The sequence below is a fragment of the Physella acuta genome, unplaced genomic scaffold, assembly GCF_028476545.2.
Source record: "Physella acuta isolate Inbredline_101_S28 unplaced genomic scaffold, ASM2847654v3 ptg000315l, whole genome shotgun sequence".
NCBI classification, from domain to species: domain Eukaryota; kingdom Metazoa; phylum Mollusca; class Gastropoda; family Physidae; genus Physella; species Physella acuta.
The window spans coordinates 996,350-1,007,455 of record NW_026731834.1 but is presented as its reverse complement, the minus strand read 5'-3'; the positions used below and the strand labels follow the sequence as shown (position 1 = coordinate 1,007,455).

The 11,106-nt window shown below is 34.7% G+C and overlaps 2 non-coding genes across 2 annotated transcripts; both read left to right on the top strand.

The window, feature by feature from the left end:
* The first annotated feature begins 3,881 nt into the window (after positions 1 to 3,881).
* Trnai-gau (transfer RNA isoleucine (anticodon GAU)) lies at positions 3,882 to 3,955 on the top strand. The gene has a single exon. It is a non-coding gene; the product is annotated as a tRNA-Ile (tRNA).
* Positions 3,956 to 10,460: 6,505 nt separating this feature from the next.
* Trnai-gau (transfer RNA isoleucine (anticodon GAU)) lies at positions 10,461 to 10,534 on the top strand. The gene has a single exon. It is a non-coding gene; the product is annotated as a tRNA-Ile (tRNA).
* The last annotated feature ends 572 nt before the right edge of the window (positions 10,535 to 11,106 follow it).

Below are 11,106 nucleotides of genomic sequence, written 5' to 3'. Positions count from 1 at the left end.
CAAGTATATTGTCATGTTTTTAAATTTGTTGTTAGTACAGTACGTGGACGGTTAGCTCAGTTGGTTAGAGCGTCGTGCTAATAACGCAAATGTTGTGGGTTCGATCCCCATACTGGCCAATGATATATTTTTAATAAAATACAAGGATAATATTTTTTACAACTTTCATGTATATTGTCATGTTTTTAAATTTGTTGTTAGTGCAGTACGTGGACGGTTAGCTCAGTTGGTTAGAGTGTCGTGCTAATAACGCGAATGTCGTGGGTTCGATCCCCATACTGGCCAATGTTATATTTTTTAATAAAATAAAAAGATAATATTTTTACAACTTTCATGTATATTGTCATGTTTTTAAATTTTCTGTTTCTTAAGTATGTGGCCGGTTAGCTCAGTTGGTTAGAGCGTCGTGCTAATAACGCGAATGTCGTGGGTTCGATCTCCATACATGCCAGTGTTATATTTTTAATAAAATACAAAAATAATATTTTTACAACTTTCATGTATATTGTCATGTTTTTAAATTTGTTGTTAGTCTAGTACGTGGCCGGTTAGCTCAGTTGGTTAGAGCGTCGTGCTAATAACGCGAATGTCGTGGGTTCGCTCCCCATACTGGCCAATGTTATATCTTTTAATAAAATACAAGGATAATATTTTTACAACTTTCAAGTATATTGTCATGTTTTTAAATTTGTTGTTAGTACAGTACGTGGACGGTTAGCTCAGTTGGTTAGAGCGTCGTGCTAATAACGCAAATGTTGTGGGTTCGATCCCCATACTGGCCAATGATATATTTTTAATAAAATACAAGGATAATATTTTTTACAACTTTCATGTATATTGTCATGTTTTTAAATTTGTTGTTAGTGCAGTACGTGGACGGTTAGCTCAGTTGGTTAGAGTGTCGTGCTAATAACGCGAATGTCGTGGGTTCGATCCCCATACTGGCCAGTGATATATTTTTTAATAAAATACAAAGATAATATTTTCACAACTTTAAAGTATATTGTCATGTTTTTAAATTTGTTGTTTGTGTTGTACGTGGCCGGTAGCTCAGTTGGTTAGAGCGTCGTGCTAATAACGCGAATGTCGTGGGTTCGATCCCCATACTGGCCAATGTTATATTTTTACTTTCTCGTATATACGTAGTATAGAGAAAGTATTGTAATCGTGCAAAAAAAAAAATCGAGATTTTTACAAATCTCGACGTTTTACACCTCACTGATACGAAAAAACATAATTTTGCAATCTTGTCCGTATGTCTGTGTGTGTGTGTGTCTGTCCGTGTGTGTGTCCGTGTGTAAACACGATAACTTGAGTACCGTTACAGCTAGGTTGATGAAATTTCATATATAAGTATTTTATCAAAATCGTAGATCCGTGTCAACTTTTGAGCGATTTCCGATAACCGGAAGTGGTACTTTTCCTACTTTGAATTTTTTAAAAGCCTATAACTTGAGTACTATTTCAGATAGATAAATGAAATTTCACATGTAAGTAAAAGATCTAATTCTCTACCTTCTGTTAAATTTTGAGTAATTTCCGTTGACTGGAAGTAGTAATTTACGCTACTTCCGATTTCTCAAAAAACTAATGTAAATTTTAAAAGTACTAATAATATTGCGCACTATTATGCGCTTTTTTTATTTGCGTTCACTTGGTGTGCAATTAATTTGTCTACGAGATTTTATTCTATTTTTAAAACTTTAAGTATTTAAAATGGATTAAAAATCATGTCTATAGCCCGAGTTTCCATCCCGTTATTTTATATAAGAATATTCGAGAAAGTTTAGGGGAAATCACTCCCGGTTTATTTAATAAATTACAAAGAAAATATTTTTACAACTTTCATGTATATTGTCATTTTTTTAAATTTTCTGTTTCTTAAGTATGTGGCCGGTTAGCTCAGTTGGTTAGAGCGTCGTGCTAATAACGCGAATGTCGTGGGTTCGATCCCCATACTGGCCAATGTTATATTTTTTAATAAAATACAAAGATAATATTTTTACAACTTTCATGTATATTGTCATGTTTTTAAATTTTCTGTTTCTTAAGTATGTGGCCGGTTAGCTCAGTTGGTTAGAGCGTCGTGCTAATAACGCGAATGTCGTGGGTTCGATCCCCATACTGGCCAATGTTATATTTTTTAATAAAATACAAAGATAATATTTTTACAACTTTCATGTATATTGTCATGTTTTTAAATTTTCTGTTTCTTAAGTATGTGGCCGGTTAGCTCAGTTGGTTAGAGCGTCGTGCTAATAACGCGAATGTCGTGGGTTCGATCTCCATACTGGCCAGTGTTATATTTTTAATAAAATACAAAGATAATATTTTTACAACTTTCATGTATATTGTCATGTTTTTAAATTTGTTGTTAGTCTAGTACGTGGCCGGTTAGCTCAGTTGGTTAGAGCGTCGTGCTAATAACGCAAATGTTGTGGGGTCGATCCCCATACTGGCCAATGTTATATCTTTTAATAAAATACAAGGATAATATTTTTACAACTTTCAAGTATATTGTCATGTTTTTAAATTTGTTGTTAGTGCAGTACGTGGACGGTTAGCTCAGTTGGTTAGAGCGTCGTGCTAATAACGCAAATGTTGTGGGTTCGATCCCCATACTGGCCAATGATATATTTTTAATAAAATACAAGGATAATATTTTTTACAACTTTCATGTATATTGTCATGTTTTTAAATTTGTTGTTAGTGCAGTACGTGGACGGTTAGCTCAGTTGGTTAGAGTGTCGTGCTAATAACGCGAATGTCGTGGGTTCGATCTCCATTCTGGCCAGTGTTATATTTTTTAATAAAATACAAAGATAATATTTTTACAACTTTCATGTATATTGTCATGTTTTTAAATTTGTTGTTTGTATTGTTCGTTGCCGGTTAGCTCAGTTGGTTAGAGCGTCGTGCTAATAACGCGAATGTCGTGGGTTCAATCCCCATACTGGCCAATGTTATATTTTTTAATAAAATACAAAAATAATATTTTTACAACTTTCATGTATATTATCATGTTTTTAAATTTTCTGTTTCTTACGTATGTGGCCGGTTAGCTCAGTTGGTTAGAGCGTCGTGCTAATAACGCGAATGTCGTGGGTTAGATCCCCATACTGGCCAATGTTATCTTTTTAATAAAATACAAAGATAATATTTTCACAACTTTAAAGTGTATTGTCATGTTTTTTAATTTGTTGTTAGTCTAGTACGTGGCCGGTTAGCTCAGTTGGTTAGAGCGTCGTGCTAATAACGCGATATCGTGGGTTCGCTCCCCATACTGGCCAATGTTATATCTTTTAATAAAATACAAGGATAATATTTTTACAACTTTCAAGTATATTGTCATGTTTTTAAATTTTCTGTTTCTTAAGTATGTGGCCGGTTAGCTCAGTTGGTTAGAGCGTCGTGCTAATAACGCGAATGACGTGGGTTTCGATCCCCATACTGGCCAATGTTATATTTTTTAATAAAATACAAAAATAATATTTTTACAACTTTCATGTATATTGTCATGTTTTTAAATTTTCTGCTTCTTAAGTATGTGGCCGGTTACCTCAGTTGGTTAGAGCGTCGTGCTAATAACGCGAATGTCGTGGGTTCGATCCCCATACTGGCCAATGTTATATTTTTTAATAAAATACAAAGATAATATTTTTACAACTTTCATGTATATTGTCATGTTTTTAAATTTTCTGTTTCTTAAGTATGTGGCCGGTTAGCTCAGTTGGTTAGAGCGTCGTGCTAATAACGCGAATGTCGTGGGTTCGATCCCCATACTGGCCAATGTTATATTTTTTAATAAAATACAAAGATAATATTTTTACAACTTTCATGTATATTGTCATGTTTTTAAATTTTCTGTTTCTTAAGTATGTGGCCGGTTAGCTCAGTTGGTTAGAGCGTCGTGCTGATAACGCGAATGTCTTGGGTTCGATCTCCATACTGGCCAGTGTTATATTTTTTAATAAAATACAAAGATAATATTTTTACAACTTTCATGTATATTGTCATGTTTTTAAATTTGTTGTTTGTATTGTACGTGGCCGGTTAGCTCAGTTGGTTAGAGCGTCGTGCTAATAACGCGAATGTCGTAAGTTCAATCCCCATACTGGCCAATGTTATATTTTTTAATAAAATACAAAGATAATATTTTTACAACTTTCATGTATATTGTCATGTTTTTAAATCTTCTGTTTCTTAAGTATGTGGCCGGTTAGCTCAGTTGGTTAGAGCGTCGTGCTAATAACGCGAATGTCGTGGGTTCGATCCCCATACTGGCCTATGTTATATTTTTTAATAAAATACAAAGTTAATATTTTTACAACTTTCATGTATATTGTCATCTTTTTAAATTTGTTGTTTGTATTGTACGTGGCCGGTTAGCTCAGTTGGTTAGAGCGTCGTGCTAATAACGCGAATGTCGTGGGCTCAATCCCCATACTGATCAATGTTATATTTTTTAATAAAATACAAAAATAATATTTTTACAACTTTCATGTATATTATCATGTTTTTAAATTTTCTGTCTCAAGTATGTGGCCGGTTAGTTCAGTTGGTTAGAGCGTCGTGCTAATAACGCGAATGTCGTGGGTTCGATCCCCATACTGGCCAATGTTATATTTTTTAATAAAATACAAAGATAATATTTTTACAACTTTCATGTATATTGTCATGTTTTTAAATTTTCTGTTTCTTAAGTATGTGGCCGGTTAGCTCAGTTGGTTAGAGCGTCGTGCTAATAACGCGAATGTCGTGGGTTCGATCCCCATACTGGCCAATGTTATATTTTTAATAAAATACAAAGATAATATTTTTACAACTTTCATGTATATTGTCATGTTTTTAAATTTTCTGTTTCTTAAGTATGTAGCCGGTTAGCTCAGTTGGTTAGAGCGTCGTGCTAATAACGCGAATGTCGTGGGTTCGATCTCCATTCTGGCCAGTGTTATATTTTTTAATAAAATACAAAGATAATATTTTTACAACTTTCATGTATATTGCAGAGGCGTAGCTAGGGGGGGGGGCGGGGGGGGGGGGGCGGCCGCCCCGGGCGCCGACCCTATGGGGGCGCCAAAAGGGGTGGGAAAAATTTTTTAAAGCTGATTTTATGCTGCAGTTTTGAATTATAAACTGTCTAAGTTAAGAAATGTAATGGCTACACGCCTTTACATACTGATTTAACTGTTTTCTACCTTGATTTCTTAATGTAAAACATATACTCTTAAGAAACAGTGACCGGCAAAACCGCTTTGAAGCTTTTCTTAGATGGGGGGGGGGGCGCTTTTTCGAGACTTAAAACGGAAGAATTTACACTAGATTGTTGAGTCGAGAAACGTTACCGCTATTAAAAGAAACCAATTGTATTAAAACGTATTGTACGATTGTTGAACTGTAAAATACGTTAGTGACTTATCAAGATGGTGCAGGGGGGCGCTTTTAGGCTAAATAAAATAGCAAAATTACACAGGATTCTGAGTAAACAACCTTTAGCTCTCAGAAAGAAACGAATTGTACTGTGCATTGTATAATTGTGTAACATTTTAAAAAAAAGTTAGTTACGTTAAAAACCGCTCTACAAACTTTGTCCAAGATGGTTGTGATGAGTGTGTGTGGGGGGCGCTTTTTTCGCTAACAAAAATCGCAAGTATTTGTACTGGATTGGTGAGTAGATAACTCTCTTAACACTTAGTAAAGAAACCAAGTGTATTAACGCGTAATGTACAATTTCAATAGCCAGTTTTGTTTTAAAAAAAGACGCGACTAGTTCTTTGTAAGATTCTTACGATTCTCTCAACTTCAACGTGAGAGATCCGATACTTTTGATTGATTGCATTACATCTTACCTGGATCACTGAACTATATTAAAGAGAACTAAATATCACGGATTCTTGAATCCCTAAGCCAATAACCACCACTTTTTTCCATGCTCTTATTTCATTCTCCACTTTCTGTAATCTAGCTCCAAGCCATACAGTAAAAGAGACCACATTTAGTTATAGATCCTGATTGAATTTTTTTGACAATGCATTTGAATTCCACATTTTCTTAGAGTGCTAAAACGCGTTTTATTGCTGCTGATTATAATCAGAACGTCATGGGCTATCATTAAATTGATTGTTACTGCTTCTTCAATCAATACAATTAGTTCTGCATTTGTTGTTGACGTTGTGCGAGCAGTGTTTCTTCCAGACTTTTTTCTCCGGGGGGGGGCACTTGAAATTTTCGAGGGGGGGGGGCGGTAGACTTTCTTCGGGGGGGGGGGGGGCGGACACTGTTAAACGTATATATTTTCTATATATAAATTATATAAATTTCATTTCGTTCGAGGGGGGGCGGTAAAAAAATTTCGGGGGGCTTCGCCCCCCCCCCCCCCCAAAAGATGCCTGGAAGAAACTCTGTGTGCGAGAAGGCAGGGCAAATCTGCGAAATCCAAGACTACGAGCTGTTAACATCCGTTGGATTCCAGTTTGTTTTCTCTAGCTTGTTTTGTCATACCATCAACCAATCAACGAAATACCCATGTCGTATTCCAATGTGAACAATAAATATTTCTGATAACTTCTTCTTGTATGTCACTTGTGTGTCCTTACTCTAACAAACTTCGAATCCAACTATGTACCATATCACAACAGAGATCGTTCCAAAACTAGAACATAAAAGGCTGGTCTAAACATATTAGCGTTAGCTACAAACTACCTTCTAACACAGATCAGGCTTATTTTTTTTTACTGACATTACTAATCTTTCGCAAAAAAAATTAAACGCATCTTAATGGGAATTAAATTGTCGTAAAGTTTTAAGGAATGGAAATCATACAATGTAATTATTAAACCTTGTCCGGACTGTAGCCTACACGCTTACACACACGCTTACACACACAAATACACTCTTACCCACACACAAGCTTATATATAAACACACTATCACACACACATAATTATACACACACACATGTATATATATATATATATATATATATATATATATATATATATATATATATATATATATATATATATATATATATAAGCGGGGGGGGGGGGCGCCAAATTGAAAGTTCGCCCCGGGCGCCGGGAAGGGTCGCTACGCCTCTGGTACTATATTGTCATGTTTTTAAATTTGTTGTTTGTATTGTTCGTTGCCGGTTAGCTCAGTTGGTTAGAGCGTCGTGCTAATAACGCGAATGTCGTGGGTTCAATCCCCATACTGGCCAATGTTATATTTTTTAATAAAATACAAAAATAATATTTTTACAACTTTCATGTATATTATCATGTTTTTAAATTTTCTGTTTCTTAAGTATGTGGCCGGTTAGCTCAGTTGGTTAGAGCGTCGTGCTAATAACGCGATATCGTGGGTTCGCTCCCCATACTGGCCAATGTTATATCTTTTAATAAAATACAAGGATAATATTTTTACAACTTTCAAGTGTATTGTCATGTTTTTAAATTTTCTGTTTCTTAAGTATGTGGCCGGTTAGCTCAGTTGGTTAGAGCGTCGTGCTAATAACGCGAATGACGTGGGTTTCGATCCCCATACTGGCCAATGTTATATTTTTTAATAAAATACAAAAATAATATTTTTACAACTTTCATGTATATTGTCATGTTTTTAAATTTTCTGCTTCTTAAGTATGTGGCCGGTTAGCTCAGTTGGTTAGAGCGTCGTGCTAATAACGCGAATGTCGTGGGTTCGATCCCCATACTGGCCAATGTTATATTTTTTAATAAATTACAAAGATATTATTTTTACAACTTTAAAGTATATTGTCATGTTTTTAAATTTGTTGTTTGTGTTGTACATGGCCGGTTAGCTCAGTTGGTTAGAGCGTCGTGCTAATAACGCGAATGTCGTGGGTTCGATCCCCATACTGGCCAATGTTATATGTTTTAATAAAATACAAAGATAATATTTTTACAACTTTCATGTATATTGTCATGTTTTTAAATTTTCTGTTTCTTAAGTATGTGGCCGGTTAGCTCAGTTGGTTAGAGCGTCGTGCTAATAACGCGAATGTCGTGGGTTCGATCTCCATACATGCCAGTGTTATATTTTTAATAAAATACAAAAATAATATTTTTACAACTTTCATGTATATTGTCATGTTTTTAAATTTGTTGTTAGTCTAGTACGTGGCCGGTTAGCTCAGTTGGTTAGAGCGTCGTGCTAATAACGCGAATGTCGTGGGTTCGCTCCCCATACTGGCCAATGTTATATCTTTTAATAAAATACAAGGATAATATTTTTACAACTTTCAAGTATATTGTCATGTTTTTAAATTTGTTGTTAGTGCAGTACGTGGACGGTTAGCTCAGTTGGTTAGAGCGTCGTGCTAATAACGCAAATGTTGTGGGTTCGATCCCCATACTGGCCAATGATATATTTTTAATAAAATACAAGGATAATATTTTTTACAACTTTCATGTATATTGTCATGTTTTTAAATTTGTTGTTAGTGCAGTACGTGGACGGTTAGCTCAGTTGGTTAGAGTGTCGTGCTAATAACGCGAATGTCGTGGGTTCGATCCCCATACTGGCCAGTGATATATTTTTTAATAAAATACAAAGATAATATTTTCACAACTTTAAAGTATATTGTCATCTTTTTAAATTTGTTGTTTGTGTTGTACATGGCCGGTTAGCTCAGTTGGTTAGAGCGTCGTGCTAATAACGCGATATCGTGGGTTCGCTCCCCATACTGGCCAATGTTATATCTTTTAATAAAATACAAAAATAATATTTTTACAACTTTCAAGTATATTGTCATGTTTTTAAATTTTCTGTTTCTTAAGTATGTAGCCGGTTAGCTCAGTTGGTTAGAGCGTCGTGCTAATAACGCGAATGACGTGGGTTTCGATCCCCATACTGGCCAATGTTATATTTTTAATAAAATACAAAGATAATATTTTTACAACTTTCATGTATATTGTCATGTTTTTAAATTTTCTGTTTCTTAAGTATGTGGCCGGTTAGCTCAGTTGGTTAGAGCGTCGTGCTAATAACGCGAATGTCGTGGGTTCGATCCCCATACTGGCCAATGTTATATTTTTTAATAAATTACAAAGATAATATTTTTACAACTTTAAAGTATATTGTCATGTTTTTAAATTTGTTGTTTGTGTTGTACATGGCCGGTTAGCTCAGTTGGTTAGAGCGTCGTGCTAATAACGCGAATGTCGTGGGTTAGATCCCCATACTGGCCAATGTTATCTTTTTAATAAAATACAAAGATAATATTTTCACAACTTTAAAGTGTATTGTCATGTTTTTTAATTTGTTGTTAGTCTAGTACGTGGCCGGTTAGCTCAGTTGGTTAGAGCGTCGTGCTAATAACGCGATATCGTGGGTTCGCTCCCCATACTGGCCAATGTTATATTTTTTAATAAAATACAAAAATAATATTTTTACAACTTTCATGTATATTGTCATGTTTTTAAATTTTCTGCTTCTTAAGTATGTGGCCGGTTAGCTCAGTTGGTTAGAGCGTCGTGCTAATAACGCGAATGTCGTGGGTTCGATCCCCATACTGGCCAATGTTATATTTTTTAATAAATTACAAAGATAATATTTTTACAACTTTAAAGTATATTGTCATGTTTTTAAATTTGTTGTTTGTGTTGTACATGGCCGGTTAGCTCAGTTGGTTAGAGCGTCGTGCTAATAACGCGAATGTCGTGGGTTAGATCCCCATACTGGCCAATGTTATCTTTTTAATAAAATACAAAGATAATATTTTCACAACTTTAAAGTGTATTGTCATGTTTTTTAATTTGTTGTTAGTCTAGTACGTGGCCGGTTAGCTCAGTTGGTTAGAGCGTCGTGCTAATAACGCGATATCGTGGGTTCGCTCCCCATACTGGCCAATGTTATATCTTTTAATAAAATACAAGGATAATATTTTTACAACTTTCAAGTATATTGTCATGTTTTTAAATTTTCTGTTTCTTAAGTATGTGGCCGGTTAGCTCAGTTGGTTAGAGCGTCGTGCTAATAACGCGAATGACGTGGGTTTCGATCCCCATACTGGCCAATGTTATATTTTTTAATAAAATACAAAAATAATATTTTTACAACTTTCATGTATATTGTCATGTTTTTAAATTTTCTGCTTCTTAAGTATGTGGCCGGTTAGCTCAGTTGGTTAGAGCGTCGTGCTAATAACGCGAATGTCGTGGGTTCGATCCCCATACTGGCCAATGTTATATTTTTTAATAAAATACAAAGATAATATTTTTACAACTTTCATGTATATTGTCATGTTTTTAAATTTTCTGTTTCTTAAGTATGTGGCCGGTTAGCTCAGTTGGTTAGAGCGTCGTGCTAATAACGCGAATGTCGTGGGTTCGATCCCCATACTGGCCAATGTTATATTTTTTAATAAAATACAAAGATAATATTTTTACAACTTTCATGTATATTGTCATGTTTTTAAATTTTCTGTTTCTTAAGTATGTGGCCGGTTAGCTCAGTTGGTTAGAGCGTCGTGCTGATAACGCGAATGTCTTGGGTTCGATCTCCATACTGGCCAGTGTTATATTTTTTAATAAAATACAAAGATAATATTTTTACAACTTTCATGTATATTGTCATGTTTTTAAATTTGTTGTTTGTATTGTACGTGGCCGGTTAGCTCAGTTGGTTAGAGCGTCGTGCTAATAACGCGAATGTCGTAAGTTCAATCCCCATACTGGCCAATGTTATATTTTTTAATAAAATACAAAGATAATATTTTTACAACTTTCATGTATATTGTCATGTTTTTAAATCTTCTGTTTCTTAAGTATGTGGCCGGTTAGCTCAGTTGGTTAGAGCGTCGTGCTAATAACGCGAATGTCGTGGGTTCGATCCCCATACTGGCCAATGTTATATTTTTTAATAAAATACAAAGTTAATATTTTTACAACTTTCATGTATATTGTCATCTTTTTAAATTTGTTGTTTGTATTGTACGTGGCCGGTTAGCTCAGTTGGTTAGAGCGTCGTGCTAATAACGCGAATGTCGTGGGCTCAATCCCCATACTGATCAATGTTATATTTTTTAATAAAATACAAAAATAATATTTTTACAACTTTCATGTATATTATCATGTTTTTAAATTT